This window comes from Lissotriton vulgaris, chromosome 5 (genome assembly GCF_964263255.1).
Source record: "Lissotriton vulgaris chromosome 5, aLisVul1.2, whole genome shotgun sequence".
Classification (NCBI taxonomy): Eukaryota; Metazoa; Chordata; class Amphibia; order Caudata; family Salamandridae; genus Lissotriton; species Lissotriton vulgaris.
The window spans coordinates 1,963,486,628-1,963,506,605 of NC_141693.1; the positions used below are offsets into that span (position 1 = coordinate 1,963,486,628).

Here is a 19,978-nt window from a genome sequence, read left to right on the forward strand (position 1 = left end):
TGTATGATTTTTTCCATAAATTGAAAACGATTAAATAATGATGTAGCAACTAAAACATATTTCCAAAGTAATTTAGAAAGGTAGATTGAGACAATTAGTTGTGCCACATTTTCGTATGAAACATAATTTCCAATATGGATGTAGTTTATGTTGTTCTGTTAAAAGTGCTCCTGCTTATTCCCCTTCCCCTCGGAGTGCTATTGCAAAGTCATTTCTTCTGTGCAGAACACCAAGCGAATTACATAAATGTAATAGTGATGTACACCACTATTGGAAAGAATGTATTGTAAATGGAGACCAGCGAGCACCTACCTGATAGTCGCCGCCACCGCCAGGAGTCATTGTGAGGCAACGAGGAAGCCCTGCAGCACGCCGCCACCGCCAAGAGTCAAAGTCCAGCTGACTCCACGCGCCGCCGCTCCGGGACTACAATTCCCGGCAGCCTACGCGGCGGCGCGCGTTCTGACGACGCGAGGGCGCCAGGAGGCGCACTTAAGCGCCGCAGCTACCGGCGGAGCGGGGGAGACCAGCGAGCACCTACCTGATAGTCGCCGCCACCGCCAGGAGTCATTGTGAGGCAACGAGGAAGCCCTGCAGCACGCCGCCACCGCCAAGAGTCAAAGTCCAGCTGACTCCACGCGCCGCCGCTCCGGGACTACAATTCCCGGCAGCCTACGCGGCGGCGCGCGTTCTGACGACGCGAGGGCGCCAGGAGGCGCACTTAAGCGCCGCAGCTACCCGCTTCGCGGGACGCCCGGAGCGAAGCCCGGGCAAAGGGCGGGCCCTCTACGGCCCTCATCGGCACGAAGAGGCAGGAGCAGGGCCAAGAACGCTGTCCATTTCTATCTAAGTAAGTGCTGTCACCCTTTTACTCCGGTATTCGTCTGGATCTTCACATTGTCTGTCATCCCAAGGACTACCTTTGCTGATACTAATATGTCTAAAGCCAAAGCATCTTCTGCTCCAATTAATACAATAGAAAATTACATGGTACAGAAAGTTGCCAAAATCAACCAGGATAGGAGGTCATCTTTGGGTCTTAGCTACTCACCGGACATGCTCATTGATAACACACCTCCACCAGTTTCAGTTCTTGATATTAGTAATGAGGTTTTTCAAATCCCTGATACTAACTCACTGACCCAATTACTAGTTGAAATTAATGAACCAGCCCCTGAGTGTACTATTGACGTTGAAAGTAACACCTTAGAGGAGGAAGCCCCCACACCGGTGCCAGCCCCTAGAGTAACGAAGAACAAGGGTAAAAATATACCAAAAAGGGGCGGACTTAGATCAGGTAAAAAGTGTGCTGAGGCCTCCTCAGAGGATAAAAATGGTGACGACATTGGGAATAATGGGGGAGGTGGAATCCATCTAGACGAAGATCAATTCAAAAAGCTACTGAATGCCATAGATAATAAAATTAAAACGATTACTAAACCACTCTTAAGTAAAATTGATTTGCTCACAGCAGAGGTCACTAGATTGGGATCGCTTCTGCAAAAAACTATAACAGAAACACCTAGGTCTGTCCAAACAAACTTGGCAATGGCAGTCTCTAAAAATACTAAAACCATAATTTGCCCAGATAGTGCCGCAAGCACTTCCCAAAACATCATTCACCAATCTGGTCAAGGGGGAGAAGGGATGGGAACTATAAATTCAGTTCCGAGGGTTGAGGATCCAACAGGGCCTGTTACCAGAAATACCAACGAGTTAGAGAACATGGATAGGGGTCCTGTAGAATTAATAGTGGAAGCTTCCCCACTAATACTGGTTCTAGCAAACGTTCCTCAACTAGAATCAGGACAAGAGGAGAATATCCCTTCCTTGATAAACAAATCACTCCATTGGTTATCAAAGAATATGGCTTTTAAACCAGGAGGCAGGGATCAGCTGGCACAGGAAGTAGTAAAAGCTAGAAGGGTCGAATGGATTGGGGGTGGCATTAAAAAGTTCAGGGGGGATTGCGTGGTGTTGCACCTCTCAGATCCCTACCAAACATACTAGCTAATATATACCCCCCTCAGCGAAGATCTACAGAAATAGTGCCATTAACGCTGGATTTCTTTTATATAAAAAAGGGAAATGCCATAAATCCAACGTTGTTAAAAACTAAATGGAACCCCGTTATAAGAAAAGCCAAATACCCGCCAAACAAAAGTAACTGGGGAATTGCGCTAGAAAATAGGTTTTCTGCCATATCAGGACTGAGCCAATGTGATTGACTGGATAACCAGATGAGTGTAGGGCAACCAAAGATTATAGAGGTTCAGCATGGGAACCCTAGTCCTACTATGATAGAAGTAATAGATCGTAGGATACTTGACCCTAGAGGCTGCACCACTAAACCAGTGGAGAACAGCTCATCAGCTGCCCAATCAGGTATTAAACTGGTTGAAGTAAGGTCCCCACCTGGTGAGCCTTCCCCTAACCTGACTACTCCCTTAAACAAGAGGAGTATGGAAAGAGGAAGTCCCATCAAGATCATCTCTTGGAACATTGCAGGTATCCAACATAAAATTGAGACCCCGGAATGGTGCGACTTTATAGATTCTTAGGACATTGTACTGTTACAAGAGACATGGTCAGTGTCACCAGTATTTCGCCTGGGATTCTTAAACTTTCATGTGCCCGCGAAGAAGAATGCAAAGGGACGCCCTTCAGGGGGTTTAATCATTTGGATACGGCAAGCTCTGCAATGCACCACTAAGCAGAACCTTATTTCTAATAGTGACCTACTTTCTATACTGCTTACTTGTAACGATGGTTGCAAGCTGGCAATATACAACATCTATGCTAGGGTGACCCTAGGGGGTATACCCTCAGATATAGTAGTAGATCTAGATGCTGACCTAGAGAAGTTATCTACCCAGTACAACATCTTAGTAGGAGGAGACCTAAATACAACATTTGAACCTCTAGGTTGTGAGGACAATGATCTGACCTACGAAGAAGACACCAAATGGGGAATTCCTCAGTTAGACATTCCAGTGGTTAAAAAATGGTCACAAGTAGCTATTCAGGTGAAAAGCTTATGCCTATCCAGAGGATTGAGGGCAGTAAATGGCCGTACTCCTTCTGATGCTCAGGGTAGGCATACCTTTGATAACCTAAGATCAAGTAGTAGAATTGATTATATTCTGATAGATGTTAGAGTCTGGAACAAAGTGATCGACATGCAGGTCATATCCAGGCTGGAGAGTGATCACAACCCTCTGTCTTTAATATTTAATCTAGAACAAAAAATAATGACAGGAAATTTAGCTAGGAACCTTATGACCTCAGATGTTGTTTCATCAAACAACACTCGTCATGTTAGATGGACAACTTTAGTAGCCAATGCAGAGGATAGGCAGGTCCTTGTGGGGCTAGTTATTGATGAAGTTGCCAGACTGCAGGTTTTAATGAACGATGAAAATTTCAAAATGATAATTGAAGAGTCACAGCCAAAGTTTTTCGCTAACCTCCAGAAGTTATTCTTGAAAGTGGGCAAGAAGAAGAAGGGTAATGGACAACCTATAAAAAAGGGTTGGTACGACCAATCATGTAGAGTAGCAAGGCATAACCTTAGTAATGCTCTTAGATCCAAAACGGGAGTTTTGAAAGCCAGGGACGAATACAGAAAAACCCAGGCAAAGGCAAAAAAGCAATGGGATGAGAATCTTTGGTTAGATCTGAAGAAGGCATGTGCTGACAAACATCAGAAAGAGTTTTGGGCCATATTAAAATGGGGCTCAGGGGGTATAGCGGAATGCCCAAAAAACCATGTCCCGAAGGAGTCCTGGGTTGACTTCTTTAAACCCCAATACGCTGACAATATAGGCCCCCAGGCAGTCCCTCCTCCAGATAGGGTTTTTTTTGCCAATGGACCATTCACATTAAAAGATGTACATGAGGCAATGGATGGAGTGACCAGAGGCAGGGCACCAGGCATTGATGGTATACCGGCTGACGTTTTCTTATTAGACAGAGATAGCTGGTGTAAATATTTCGTATGGCTTGGGAATGCTATCGCACAGGGGGCAAAGATTCCCGCAACGTGGAAAGGAGCAGAAATAATTCCAGTTTACAAAAAAGGAGATAAGGCTCTAGCAAGCAACTACAGGCCAATCAGCCTCATCGACTGTGCCCAAAAATTGATGGGAAGGCTGGTTCAAAACAAGCTGCAAGCCTGGATAGTTGACAAGGACATTCTTTCGCCTTATCAAGCCGGATTTCGCCCTTTAACCAGCTCTGTTGACCAAGTGTTCCACTTTTTAACTTTATATTGGAAGAACGTCACCCTGCTAAATGGTCCCCTCTTCCCTGTTTTTGTTGACCTAAAGGCCGCATTTGATTTAGTTCCCCGTCAAAAACTTTGGGATGTTTTAAGGGATTTAGGAATAAGCCCGGAATTATTAACTTTGCTTGTAAGACTCCACGAGAACAACTATGCCCGGATTAGGTGGGGAGCCCAGGGGGAGGTCACGGAAACCTTCCCTGTGGAGAGAGGAGTAAGACAGGGCTGTGTCCTGGCCCCCACGCTATTCTCCCTCTACATAAACGGCATTGTGGATTTTCTGAAGCAAGTTCCGACAGACGCTCCATTACTAGATGGGAAGCGAGTTCCAGTACTTATGTTCGCGGACGACACTCTGCTGGTCTCGCGGACCCCTAGCGGTCTGCAAAAGACAATAAACGCTTTTGGAGAATTCTGCCGGATCCGGGGCCTAGAAATAAACACATCAAAGACAAAATTTATGAATCTGAATCCCTCTAAGAAATACAAGGGGAAAATGGTTCACAACGGGGCTTTCTTGGAAGAAGTGGATGCCTTTACCTATCTAGGCATCTCTCTGAATGCTAGCATGAATTGGAGATCTCACATGGATTTTGTAATGTTAAAATATAATCAGCTGGCAGGGGCAATAGCCAAGAAGTATAAAACTTCATTTACAAAACCTATACAGCCAACATTGGAGATCTACGGCATGAAAGTGCTGGGTGCATGCCTTTATGGGTCAGAACTTTGGGGTTTCACCAATTTGAATGCTTTATCAGTGGCAGAAAATAAATTCCTGCGAGGCTTAATCGGGGTCCCACAGAGTACCCCCTCCACTCCTCTCCTTTATGATCTGGGGAGGAAAAGGATTGCGGACATGATTAGACTTCGCCCCCTCTTATATTGGAGGCGTATAAAAACTACCCCGGAGCTGAGTCACTATGCTGCTGCCTTATTGGATGTTGATAACTCTGATACCTTCCACAAAGTAGTTTGGTTAAAAGAAGTGAGGAAACTACTTCAAAAATTGCACCTTGAACACTTGTGGTCCGCAACTGACCCAGATGACTTTCCTTCAAAGAACACAATAAAAAAGCTATACTGGGAAATGATAAATAATGCCGCATTGGTCTCCAGCCAATCTCCCGCCTTGACATCCCAGTTTCTAGAGATAAAAACTTTCCCTATGTTTGAACAGTACTGGGATTTGATCTCCAAGCCTCTAGATAGGAAATTGTTTTTCCAGTTCAGAGTCGGCACCCTGCCCCTAAATCCTTTTACTGTCAAATGGTCCCCTGATAATGTTAGCACATGCTCTCATTGTAAATCCCATGTAGAAGACATTTTGCATTTTTTATTCGTATGTCCATTATACGCTGTCCCAAGGAATAGGTGGCTGAAACCGGCATGTAAAAATCTGGGCACAAGGAGATGTGTCGAGGCTTTCAGGGTCCTGAAATCAAATTGTGCCCCTCAACTTGCAATTGCAGTGGCCAAATTCCTGGGATGGGCTTGGATAATACGCACGCGCACTTTAAAACCCCCATGAACTACATGAACTTCCTTTGGTCTGTGATGATACTTTTTAATGTGTAAATTTTAAAGATTCTTATTCGCCAGCAATGCACTAATGCATGTTATTTAATATGTTTTTTACTATTAGACTAGTATTTATTATGTTTAGATAGGGATGAAAGCTTTTATGACAATGTTGTCGAATAAAGTATTTAAACTTGAAAGGAACTTACGCATGTACACAAATGTATCATTTTCAAGGACTTCGGCTTGAAGTGTTGATGGGGTGGTGCAAAAATCAATGAACCATTGCTAGAGGGATGTTTAATTTCTCATTGATCATCTAGGGATTGTAGTCGTTGAGTGAGAAGATGGAAGATTTCTCTTACCTTAAGAAAGGGGATAGTGTTAATGTCTAATTATGATGTAAATGTTACTGATTTGCGAATATGACCCTAATCATGAACATTCCATGTTGAATTTACAGAATCAGAAATAGCTTGTGTGAATAGTGTATAAACCTCTGGGTTGTGAACATTTGGATTATTTCTTTTTCTTCATTTTGGGCAAGACTGTCCATTTGTTTTTAGATTTTCTATTGGGATGTTGTCAGTACTCTTTAGACATTTTACTCCTAGGTTTTAGTCAAGACTTGCTTAATTAGGGATTGTTTCTGTTCTTCTCAATTTCAATATGTGGCATTTGGCTATTTAATGCATATTTTCTCTGTGCCACATTTAACTTTTTCCTAAATTAAAAAATGTGCCTTTTCCCTTTTTTTTGGTCTAGAACACAGGGCTTTAAACGTCCAATATTTATTCATGTTTAAAGTCTGATAAAATTGTGCCTTCCTGGTGAGGAGTGAAGTCTATAGCTGGTAGATCAACTGGAGACGAATTATTTAGGTAAAATGCTGATGCATCTGGGGAGGAGGGGGCGCTAGAGTGCCGAAGGAAGATGGCCGCACTTTAGTGCAGCTCTGCTGGTAGGGGCCATACTCCTTCAAATATCCTGTCTTTCTATGTGACATCTATCAACATTTTGCTGTGGCTGTGATCCCCTTTCATGTGGGCTATTTTTAGGTGTCCTGGCGGTGACGATCTGTGGAGGATCAGCGATACAGGCGCCTGACGTGGTGACTCAGGCCGACTGCGTTAAATGGCGGCCCGGGCTCCTTGAGAACTGAGGATGCTGGTGAGGATGTGCTGCTGAGCTATAGCCGTGGCTGACAATGGCGGAGAGCTTGTGGAAGGTATTGGTGCTGCGGAACGGCAAGGACGGTGAGGCGGCCCCACTGGGCGAGATTGCTGCTGTGGTGTGCGGGCTGGTGTCGGCCTTGCTGCTTGGGCGCGGGCTGTCGGTGCTCGGAGCTCAGATGCCGCAGGAGGGAGAGCGGTAGGAGCGGAGTGCCTGGGAGGACTGTTGGAGCCGGTGCAGCGGGTGAGCGCGGCTCACGGTAACTATCACTGCGGGCTGCGTCGCTGAAAGCAAGTTGTTGGTAAAGCACTGGGGATATTATCCGCCCACCATTTTCTATAACGGACAGAGGAGAGTGGCGGAGGGCTAGCATGGGCTGTTGGAACACAGAGGCAGGGAGATCGGGAAGCGGCTGTACAGCACTTCGCCATTTGATGACTGCAGCCTCGGATATAAGTAGAGTGTGTTGGACTTGATGGGTTATGCGATTACTACTGATGCGCGCTGGATTTCACTGTTAGTCCTGGGAGACCTATATAAGCGCGCCATTTTCAAACAGATCCTCACAGTGACACTGGAAGATAGTGGAAGGGGCTGCTGATTGACGCACTGAAGGGAGCGTACGGTCTGAGGGCTTGCTCGCCCTGGATTAAAGATTAAGACCTCTGCAGCTTCCTGACTATCATTGGTGAAGGCCAGAGAAGTATGCGAGTAGTGGGGTGCGTGCCCATAGATCGCAAAACCAGCAATACTAAATTCGCCTGTACCCTCGCTAAAGTGTAGTGCCTGTTGGGACTGAACTGTCTGTCTGCCGGTGGTGGAGGCTGTTGCTCATTGTTGACTTCAGCATCTCTTCACCTTCTGTGTCAATATCTGCGCCTGCCAACATCGGTGCCTACCGGATTAAAAAGAGGGCGGGTTGAGAAGTTTCACACACGAGGTGAATTGTGCAGCTACTACTCTGCAAATGTGTCCAGCTGGAGTACTGGGCTTTGTGACGCCTGATCTCAATCGCCTGCCGTAAGACTGCAGCCCACTAGTCTAGGGGCGTAAGTGGAGTGTATTGGTCGGTTGGTCGTGTGAACGGAGGCCTGCGTTTGCAGTGTGCTGGTTTTTTTGGACCCCCACGTAGGCGGGATGGCCAAACCGGATAAACAGCTGCAACCCAAGTTAACTTTTGAGTCAAAGCGCCTCAAGAAAGTAGCGTCACAAGTTGCGTCAGAAACGGACATGGAGGCTGGTGGCTCTAGTAAGTTGGAGCGCGTGTTAGAGTCCATGCAACAGAGTTTGTAGACCATCGATGGTAAAATAGACACTCTAAACATTCGCATGGATAGTAAGGCATCCAAGCTGGATAAGCAGGGAGTGCGCCTGGCAGAGGCTGAGCAGCAGATTTCGAATGCTGAGGACAAGGTTGAGAATACAGCTAAAGCATGTGCGCAAATGGAGAAGTTGCTGTCTGTGATAAATGCAAAGAATGAGGACTTAGAAGCTAGGTCCAGGCGTAACAATCTACACATTCTTGTTGTTCCAGAATCTACCAATGTGGGGAGGTTAGAGCTCTACATCAAAGACATGCTCAAGACACTCTGTGGCACTGAGAAATTCTCTGGAATGCTGGTGGTTGTGCGGGTGCACAGGTCTTTGGCGCCTCGACCTGTTCCGGGGGCGACCCCTCGCCCAATAATAGCAAGGTTGCTTAATTATCGTGACTGGGATACGGCGTTTCGCTTGGCGAGGGAGATGGGCACTACCACTTACCAGACTTCACGGCAGCGGTGCAAGAGGCGCGGAGGGAGTTCCAGACAGTTAAAAAAACGGCTGTAAACCCTGGAAATACAATACGCTATGTTATACCCAGCACACCTTCGGATCGAGCACGGTGGTAAAACCCGATTGTTCACGACCCCAGAAGATGCTATGCAATTCATCAAGCAAATTGAGCGCAAAAGCACACGCAGAGCTGATGGGGATGAGGCGGATAATGAAGAATGAGCAGCTGCACGCATGTCCTGCTGGATTGAGCGGGATGTTTAAGTTCTGCAAGGTTTGAGATGCATGGACTGTGCACTAGAGGCTTGTTGATCATATGACCCTTTGTGTATTGGGTGGAGAACAATCCTGATTAAGATAGTAACATTTTGCAGGGTCCATTCTTAACTCTGAGGACATAAGGGGACGCTGTTCATAATTTTGTATTGGTAGTTCTGACTGCCGGAAGTGGGTTGCACCTGGTCATGCTTAACTTAGTGCTGTTATAGACAATTACGAAGTAGCATTTTTTGCTTCTGTGGCAGGGTTGCGAGGTCCAAAATGCATATTGTAATACTTATGGCTGTTAAAATGAGTGTGGATGTGTTTGTTCTATAGGATGTCAAAGGGAGGGAGATTATATTGTTTCCCCGACCTCCCCTCGGTACATCGAGGGGATCGCTGGGCCTCTGGTGTCCTTCTGGTATTGTAATGTATGATTATTTGTTTCATGTAATGCCTCAGCAAGGAGCGTAATGGTAGAATCAGGGAAACTTAGTTGGATTACGTGGATTAAGGGTTAAACAATCCGATAAAGACTAGGCAGGTATTGGCATATTTAGACCGTCACAATGTTCAAGTTGCGCTATTTTAAGGGACTCATCTCAGTAGGCATACTGTTTCTGCTGTGGCCAAAAAGTGGGTGGGTGCACGATTCGCATCTACATACTCCTCGAATGTGTGGGGGGTGATGGTGTTAGTTAAAAAAAATATCCCCTTTGAGAGTAGTTATGTAGAGGTTGACGATAATGGTCGATATGTCATAGTGCCGGCGGTTTTTAAAATGCTTTGGAACAAAATATATGTTACCGGCATTAGCCATCATGTGTGAGGGGATTTTAATGTGGTGCTGAACCAAGAGATGGATCGTCACTCACACGTCAATTCCACTATTAGAAAAGCTGCGCAGGTGGTTCGAGATGGTATGTATGACCTGGGTCTCACTGATATTTGGAGGCTGAGGCATCCTGGGTTGCGGGAGGGAACGTGCTATTCATATACACATAACACATGGTCCCGTCTAGATTACTGGCAACGCACGACTTTAACACATGGGTTACCCGGGTGGCGCATCTGCCCCGCAAATTATGAGATCATGCACCTGTGTTGCTCATCATGTAGATGTCAGCATATGCTCCAGCCCCGCTTTAATGGAGACTTCAGCCCTCGGCGTGCTAGACCCAGTATTTAGGGAAGGGATAAGGGTGACTATAGAAAATTATTTTAATGAGAATCTCGGATCAGTGCAAAGTATGGGCAATGTATGGGAAGCATTTAAGGTGACTATCCGTGGGGCATGTATAGGCTTGCGAGCTGGCGTGCTCAAATCTCTACGGGATTCCATAAAAAGGGTAGAGAAAGACCTGATGGCATTGGAACGGCAGTATGAGGAGGCACCAGAGAATGCCACCCTGGTTGCAATACTTGAAAAGGTGTCAGAATATAGTGAGTTGGCGGATGTGGAAGTAAGGCATCTGTCGCGGCGATGTAAAGCTAGGTATTATGGCGAGGGTGGCAGACCAGGGCGTGCATTAGCCCCCAGAATTGTAGAGCCATGGGCAAGACATTGCACGGTGCAGGCGATCTCGGAGGAGGACACTTCCTAATCAGACACGGCTGGTATTCTCGGTCAATTCGTAAAGCATTACAAAGATATGTATGGGAGCCGGCCCACGGCTAGTGAAGAGGAAATAGCACAATATTTGGATGATGTGGCTCTGGTTTGGTTGTCTAAGGGTCAACAGGATTTCCTGATGCACTCGCTGACAGCCGAGGAAATTAAAGATGCCATCTCTTCTCTGCCTAATGGGAAAGCAGCAGGCACCGATGGACTCCCGCATGAGTTCTATAAAGAGTACATGGAGATGTTACCCCATTTAACGGCCATGTATGACAAAGCTTTCAAACAGCAGAGGCTGCCAGACTCGCTTAGGGAGGCATTAATTGTAGCTTTGTTAAAACATGGTAAGCCACCAGACCGCTGTGAGTCTTATAGGTCACTATCACTCATGAACACGGATGTAAAGATTCTAGCAAAAGTTTTAGCCACCCGGCTGCACTTGTTGTTGCCTGTGATGGTCCTTCCGGACCAGTCTGGCTTTATTCCCGCTATGTCCACGGCGCACAACTTGCTTGCGCTGTTTGCTGTCATGCATCTTTTAAATCCCAAACTGCCAGCGGCTGCGGTTCTCCTAGACGCCGCAAAGTGGTATGATTCTATTGCCTGGACTTATATGTTACAGTGATGCATCGAATGGGTGTGCCATTTTTTTTCACCAACTGGTCTTGTTTGCTGTACACGGATCCAGTAGCTCGGGTACGTATAAATGGGCACACGTCTGAGGTGCTCCGATTAAGCGGGGCACCCAGCAGGGGTGTCCGTTATCGCCCCTGCTATTTGCAGTTGTGTTCGAACCGCTTGCATGTGTGGGGAGGCAAAGGCATGCAGGTACGGCACTCCGGTTTTACCAACGGCCGTTGGCAGTGTCCATGTATGTCGATGATATGGTCTTGTATGTAAGGAAACCAGCACAACTTTTCAATTTCTTTTTTGATGGGTCCCAAGTTTACACAGCTACAAAACATATGCAATACATCTGCTGGCCCATTACCACACCTGGGACAGTTATGGTCTAATCTCTTGCCCCATTTAAACAATTTGGCTGGTGTATAGTATAAGTTAAAAAGGGTCTTAAAATGCTGTTTTTAGAGGGGCTGCTAGCTGTCAGAATAGACCTATCCCCTACTCTTTTATTATTTGGTTGAGATGCAAAGCTGGGTCTGAGCATAGAGATAGAGGCGCTGGTCTTTATATCGACAGCTGTTTTCAGGATACTAATTACTGCTGCATGGAAGGATGTGGAGCCTCCAACTTTTCAAATGTGGATGTGTAGGCTGTTAGGGATCCACAATATTGAGTCAGAACTGTATGCTCTCAAAGGAATTAAATCTAGAGAAATGGGGCTACGGGTATGGGCACCAGTGGCCAGGTGGAGGAAGTCTAGGTGTGGGATCCTATAGATCACATCGTGGGCTGTCGGGGTTTATGATCCGAATGGTTTGTTTTATTTTGCCTTATTTTATGTCTCTCCTCTTAAATACTGCTTCTAGTTAATGGTTGTATCTATTGTATCTTTTGTATCTATTGTATGTATCATGTGTATTTATATATTTATATACATATATATGTGGATATATTTATATATACTGCTGATTTTAATGTACGCTTTGCTGCTATGAACTTTCAATAAAAATAAATTTTAAAAAAAAGGAAACCAGCACAACATTTAGAGCAGGCAATTCGTAAATACATCCGTTTTGAATGGTATTTTGGGCTAGCCATCAATTGGAACAAGTCCATAGTCTACTCTCTTACAGACTGCACGTAGCGGTTTGTGCTGAACTATCTTTTAGAGTGGGCTACTGATCCTGTTAAGTATCTTGGAGTGTGGATTCATAGGGACCCTCAGGAAGTCATTAGAACCAATTATGGTACAGCGATATCTAAGTTTGAAGATCAGGTGGCTCGGTGGATCCGTTTACCTCCAACGTTAATCAAAATGGTAGTGCTGCCAAATTTTTTGTATCCGTTTGTAAATGTACCTATTACCCTCAAGCAGCATTTTTTTACTACATTGCGTTCCCTATTGATTACTCTTGCACTGGGGGCAAGAAGCCCCGAGTCAGCTGGGAGACATTAACAAAGCCTTACGCGCTGGGCGGGTTTACAGTACCCAACATGCACCTATGTTATCTATGTGCGCAGGCACAGTTTGCTTATTATTGGCTAAAAGCGCCGCCTTTCACACCGCATGTTGCGGTGGAAGCCGGTGATGTTAACCCCTTTCCTTCAAGGCAATGATTGTGAATCAGTACTCGGTGTTTGAGCGTGATGAGATAGACACGGTACAATGCACAGTGCTAGCATGGCATACGCTGGGTAAGCGTGCTCAGCGGCTTCCGTTGTATGCCCCGGCGATGCCTCTCCTTCATCATGCTGGACTCTTGTTAACGGGGGAAACTGGGACCCTTAAAATCTCGAATGATGCTGGGATGCGTAACATAGGAGATGCGTACCCTGGTGGGAAATTTCTCACGTTACAGGATTTCATGAAAGAGGGGACGAATGAGGCTATGTCCACATTCATTTACACAAGGCTGCGATCTGCCATGCGGGGTTTATTTCCATGCTTCCCTGAGGAACCCACAGTCCTGGGGGTTCTGCATCGAATTTACACTACACAAACTAAAACTAAATTTGTATCGCAGCTCTACTCTGTGTCGCAGCTGGATGAAAGTGCAGAGGTGACCAGTTCTAATGATAAATTGAATGGCTGTCTCCCACAGCCGCTTACGGATGATAAATAAGAAGAATGCTGTAAGATGACTGGTTGCTTTGCGGTAAATGGGAATTTTAAACTCATTCATTACAAATTCATTCATCAGATGTATTATACGCCAGCGCAAATTTATAAATATGGCCTTAGGGAAACAAATTGTTGTAAAAGGTGTGGTGCTGAAACCGCCGATTTTATGCACTTAGCGTGGGCATGTCCGAATGTGGCTGCTTTCTGTGGAGATGTAATGACGGCTATGACTGAATTGGTGGGTGACACAATAATATGGGATGCTAAGATATGTTTGTTGGGTACCATCTCTAAAATTCAGCCGAGTGCTCGTAAACTGGTGTCAATGTTGTTGCAACTGGCCAAACGTTGGGTTGCAATTAATTGGGGTGGTGGATCCGCACCCAAGCTGAAATAGTGGTTACATGATATCGCTTATTGTCGTGACCAGCTCACTTGTTATGCAGTAGAATTATCAACTGCTTCAAGGCAACGAGATGTGTGGGGTCCGTTTTCTGCCTACATGCTGAACCATTCTGAAGACGACTGACCAACACTGTATGGATAAACTGCTATTGATGAAATGATTTGACTCTGATTTCATGTTTTTAATTATGCTAATGTACTGATTTTTTTTAACAACTAATGATATGTATGAGGTACAGGATGAGTTTACGGCTGCACCCTTTTTTCTGTTTGAAAATTCATAAATAAAATAATTTTTAAAAAAATATAAAAATCTGATGAATCTATATATTGGGGTCCAGATGACTACTACGGTTCAGCTCCACACTACCACTTAAAAAAATGCAAAAACTGAGGTGTAACACTTGCTTTTTGGTACATGTTTCTGAAAGCTGGAAACAAGCAATCTTAACAGAAAACTTTTTGTGGATGTCACTTTAAAGAAGAAAAATACACAACATTCTCTTGGTTTCCTACAAAAGAGTCAAGGTTGAGCAACAAGTTCTCCTAACATCAAGAAAAGGGGTTCAGCACTGGGAAGTAGTCCACGAGTTAAACGTTATCACTCCAGAACATGGGCAATACTGTAAGCTGATGGTTTACACTATTTCATACCTACACCCCAGGAACCAGAGGTCCTTTATAGCAACACGCAGGAACAGAATAAATAGGGATTTTAAAATGGGGAACGGTGAAAGGCTATTTCCCCTTATACTCTGAAGCAAGAGAGATTTTGAGCATAAAAAAGCAAAAATAAAGTCATTTCTGGCATACAAACTTTGCTTTTCTCCTAGCTAAATCACGACTGTTGGAATGTATGGTTAAAGAACACTCTTGTTTCCGTTTCAGTGTCTGATAAGAAAGATGCGTCAACCCTGGTGCCATCTGAATTATTAAAACTCACGCCAGTGTACACAGCACTGTCAACACGACAGTCAAACGAAAAACACCGAAACGTATCCATTGTACCTTGCTGTTATTCTTTTCCAGTGCTGCTTGGAAGGAGACTGCAAACCCACTTCGCCCAAGATAATCGGAGATGGGTGCCTCTAAGGGTTGCAAGGTGTTCCTAACGTGAATTTATCAAAGACGACTCACATCGCAGTGACAGGAAACACCGACTTTCTCCACAAAAGAAACGCTTAGGGGCAGCAGCATCAGAGGAGGCTCGCTGACGTCGCCTGTGAGAAAACAGTGAACAGTCTTCTAATCCACACGTGACATGTCAAACTTAATTGGCGCCTGACTGCAAGCAGCGCGCACGCGTTCCCGCGAGGCGGCTGCAACCAACCAATGGGAAACGCAGCAATGAACGGGGGGCGGGGCGGGCGGACGGTTATCTGTCGCGCGTCTTTAACTGGCTGCGTGGAAAGTGCCTGCTCTACGTTCCCTCCTCAGGTGACATTCTCGAATCTACCCATCAGCTTTCAGGGGTAAGCCTGGCAGTTCCCATGTTCAGCTGGAGGGGGAAGCTACAGAGTCAAGTGCAGCTACTGTGAAACCACGAGCATTTATGACCAAAGCTCAACTTTCTGCCAGTATTCTGGCTGAGTTGGTTCCTGGCCTGTAGTGTTACGTCCTTTAAAAGTTTTGGAAAACTAGCGAAAGATAGTTGTTACCTCTCTTCGAAACCTGAGAAGTAAATATGTGCCAAATTCACTTAGAAATATTTTAGTGCTGTCTAAATCGTTCTACATTAAAAGAGAGGCAAATATGCTATGTTAAGTATTGGCAATGCTAATAGGCCTGACGTTGGCTGTAGACCTATTGGCTTATTCAATGCTTGTTTTCGTTGATCTGTTCTTAGATGGCTGACCATTAGGGTTTCCACCGTGCCAGTTTTTTTACTGGCAAGACCAGTTTTTTTTATATTCCGGCGTGTACAAAAATGTGGAAAATCACAATGTACACGTGCATAATGCCATCATTCACTGTGAGGCGAGCCAATACCTGATGTGGGCATACTCATTGCGCTATGCTCTATGATGCGGTGGACAGAATCAAAATGTAGGTGACTGCAACGAACCAATGGATGGAGAGAATGACCAAAAGCCTTCTATGTATGATGTATATGTTCTATGTATATTTTCAAAGGGTCAAAAGAGTGTGGCTAAGACCAGGCAAAGGATTTACATTAAGTGTTCCTCATCCATGAAGAAGAGATTGGCGAGCCGATAAATTAACAGGGACAGCTGAGTAAAGGGTGGTCTCTGGCTCTCATAGCTTGTGAAGGAGCCGAGTCTGAAAATAGCAGGCATGTAAATCATACAACAAACATATTATGGTAAAGTAAGGTAGATGTCTTCAAATTTCAAAAAAGTATTTCTTTAACACATGGAAGCGTTTCACCTTAGCACTGCTGATTATTTGCTAAGTATATATTAAAAGTGCACATTTTTAGGTATCGCCAAGTGAAAGCTGCGCACTGCGCAGCTTTTCACGAAGGTGAAAACCTAATGGGAATAATATGTTGGTTGGGAATCAGCCCCTCTGTTCCATTGGCTGCTCCATAAATGGAGGCTAGCCATTGGAACAGAGATCTGTCCGTCATGGCCGGATTCGTGGGCGTTCCCGCGATTTCTTCCCTCTCCGCCCCTCTGTGCGCGTCATCACGCCAGTGGGCGTTTTTAAAAAAAACAAATTTTAAGGTTTGTTTTCTTCATTCCAGGCCGACCGCCACCGGAAGAAGTCCAGGTGAGTGCCCGTTCCTGCCCCCCATCCCGCTGACCGTGTGCCGCTCCCGCCCCCCCTCCCGCTGTCCGTGCCTTTCCCGCTCCCGCTGTCCGTGTCCGCCCCCCCCTCCGGCTGTCCGTTTGCCCGTAGATGCTTGTTTGTTTTTATTAGTTCCCTTAGTAACATTAAGTTTGTGACTTTGGGCTCGAACTCCCCCTCTGGAACCGCGAGTACCGTTTTGAGCATTAAGATTACATTTACCGGACAGTACTTAAAGGCAGATTGTTTCGACGATTTCTTATTTTTCTACAAACGAAAGCTGAAATTCAACTTCGAGGAAACTGGACGTTATTCTTTTAACCGCACCTGAGAAAAGATCGAACAAAAAACTTCTTCCTGAAACAAGTCAAGTTGACTCTGCAAGCAGACGACAACAACTTAACTGCCTCAACTACCGAGGGTGGGACGCCTGTGCTGGGGAAGCAGTCGGATCCTATTCTTAGGGTCTCAACCGAAGCTCCGAAATTGGGCAAGAAGGCGGACTCCCCTAGAATAAGGTCTCTCAGCTGGGGTAAGAACATCCGACACTGAAGCAGGAGTCAAAAAGTTGGGACACTGGGCTAACCCAGGCTGGAGTCTCCGCAGAGAAAACAAACCAGCGTCCCAAACTGAGTTGTGTCCTAGAGGTGAGGGGACCTCGCCCATGTAGGCGCGCATCAAACCGAACGACAGAAGCTTGTGGAAAGAGTACCCTAATAAGGAGGCGTGGGTTGTATGCAAGAGCAGGACCTTGATCCCAAAAGGCAGGCTCAGCCGCCAAGTCTGATTTCAAAGACCCGGGTTGTCGCCAGAGTGCCAGTGGCGAGGCAGGGCAGAGTTTCCCGCCGAGCGCTGGGGGGCAAACCGCTGCCTACTGGGCTAGATGTCAGCGGCGGACGGGCGGGAGCAAAACCGCGCGACGGGGGCAGCGGACACCAGCGAAGCCGAGTCCAAGCATTTAACCGTGGCGGCCCGCTACCGTAAGGAGAGCGTGGGGGAGAAGGACGCCCCCTGCCCGCACCTAGAGGACGAGAAGGGGTCCAAGAAGAAGAAGCAGCCACAGGGGAAGCGAGATGCCGAGGGGGAGCCGCTGCTACTGTCTTCATCCGACGAGGAGGAGGGACACGATGACACAGGCGAGGCCCCCAGGCAGCTGGGCTCGGCGGCAAGCCAGCCTCTGCCTCCCCCAGCTTCTAGTTCCTCCTCCATCTCCCGGCTCCTGCTGCTGCTGCCGACCCAGTCCTGCCCCTCAGCGTCCGCTCGCTTCATCGCACACTGTTGTCATGGAGGAGCCAAGATGGCGGCCCTGGCCTACAACCTGGGCAAGCGCGAGATCAACTACCACTTCAGCGTGAGGAAAGCCAAGCTGCTTGCCCTGGCCGCCGCGCTGCTGCTGGCAGCCGGGCATGGCCTCGCGCGCCACTACGCATGTAAGGACACATGCGAATCCACACTCCCTAGTCCTACGGCGCTTTTGCAGCAAGACAGGAGAGCATGCTGTTCAGTATTCTGTGCTATGAGCTCTTGCACCTAGACAGGACAGAGTGCAGTGAGTTCCTTATTATTCTATGCTCTGCTAGACAGCAGAGAGTAAAGTGTGCCCTTTGTTTATTCTGTACACTACACTCGTGCAGCTAGGCAGGAGAGAGTGCAGTGGCTAAGCTGGAGAGTGCAGTGTGCTCATTATTATTCGGTTCTCTGCTAGACATGAGAGAGTGCAGTGTGCTCCTTGTTTATTCTGTGCACGGCAATCGTGCAGCGAGACAGGGCAGAGTGCAGTGTGCTTCTTATTATTCTATGCTCTGCCACACAGCAGAGAGTGCAGTGTCCACCTTGTTTATTCTGTGCACTGCTCGTCTAGCTAGGCAGGAGAGAGTGCAGTGTGCACATTAATATTCTGTCCTCTGCAAGACAGGAGAGAGTGCAGTGTGCTCCTTGTTTATTATGTGCAGGGCACTCATGCAGCGAGCAGTGTGCCTAATATTCTATGGTCTGCTAGACAGCAGAGAGTGCAGTGTCCACCTTGTTTATTCTGTGCACTGCTCGTGCAGCTAGGCAGGAGAGAGTGCAGTGTGCTCAATATTATTCTGCTCTCAGCTAGACAGGAGAGGGTGCAATGTGCTCCTTGTTTATTATGTGCACAGCAGAGTAGGAGAGAATGTAGTGTGCTCTTATTGTGGTTTCTGCGCTGGTGCGGCTACACAAGGGAAATAGTACGCTCTTTATTTATTAGGTGCTTTGTGCTCGTGCAGCTAGTCGGGAAAGAGCAGTGTGCGCCTTATTCATTCTGTGCTCTCTATTTTGTGCTCGTGCAGCTGGTCAGGCTAGAGCAGTGTTCTTAATGATTTTGTGCTTTCCTCTCGTGTAGTGGGGTAGGAGAGAGTGCAGCATGCTCCTTGTTTATTCAGTACACTGCACTCTTGCAGCTAGACATGAGCGAGTGCGGTGTGCTCCTTATTCTGTGCTCTGCTAGGCAGGAGAGAGTGATGTGTGGTCCTTATTGCTAGGCATGAGAGACTTCAGTAAGCCTCTTGTTTATTCAGTGCACTGCTCACTTGCAGCAATACAGGAGAGATGACATTGTGCTCCTTATTATTTTGTGCTTGGCTAAACAAGAGGTGCAGTGTGCTCCTTATTCTGTGCTCTGCTAGACAGGGGAGAGTGCAGTGTGCTCCGTATTCTTCAGCGCTCTTTTCGTGCCTCTATAAACTAACAATGGAGATGCAAAGAGGGCACTTTTAATATTGCACATGCACAGCAGCCTCCGTTTACTGGCATCTGGGGACACTCCTTTGCAGAAATCTGACTCGGAAGACGGCGTTTCTGTTTCCTTCAGGACCCACCACCCACGCCTCGCGGTACCCGCTGCGCGGGTCCCGCTTCGCCGCTCACCTGCCTGACTCTTCGGTGGATCTTACACCCAGCTGCTCCTGTGGGGTTCTGAGAGACGGTGAGGCGGCAGGGCTGCGAGCGCGACCCGGGACTCGCTTTCCCAGGAGTCCCGGTGTCTCCGGCCGTGTCACCTGGCCCCGCTCTCCCTGACCGCCCCGCCCCCAGCTGCCCCAGGTGAAAAAGAGGGAAGGATCTCTCGCCAGTGGGACACTCCTTTGCAGAAATCTGACTCGGAAGACGGCGTTTCTGTTTCCTTCAGGACCCACCACCCACGCCTCGCGGTACCCGCTGCGCGGGTCCCGCTTCGCCGCTCACCTGCCTGACTCTTCGGTGGATCTTACACCCAGCTGCTCCTGTGGGGTTCTGAGAGACGGTGAGGCGGCAGGGCTGCGAGCGCGACCCGGGACTCGCTTTCCCAGGAGTCCCGGTGTCTCTGGCCGTGTCACCTGGCCCCGCTCTCCCTGACCGCCCCGCCCCACCCCGCCCCATAGGTTCGGGACTATAAACTTGGAAGCTGCTCGCTGCGCGGGAGCGCGCGGGAGCGCCCGGGGCTAAG

The 19,978-nt window shown here is 47.1% G+C and overlaps 1 protein-coding gene across 1 annotated transcript in view; it reads right to left on the reverse strand.

Moving 5' to 3' along the window:
• MSH5 (mutS homolog 5) overlaps positions 1 to 14,976 on the reverse strand; it is a 1,348,607-nt gene extending 1,333,631 nt beyond the window's left edge. Inside the window, exon 1 of the mRNA XM_086920580.1 lies at positions 14,788 to 14,976. The gene's annotated coding sequence lies outside the window, so the exon portion shown is untranslated. The remainder of the gene's footprint in view (positions 1 to 14,787) is intronic.
• Between the last annotated feature and the right edge of the window lie 5,002 nt (positions 14,977 to 19,978).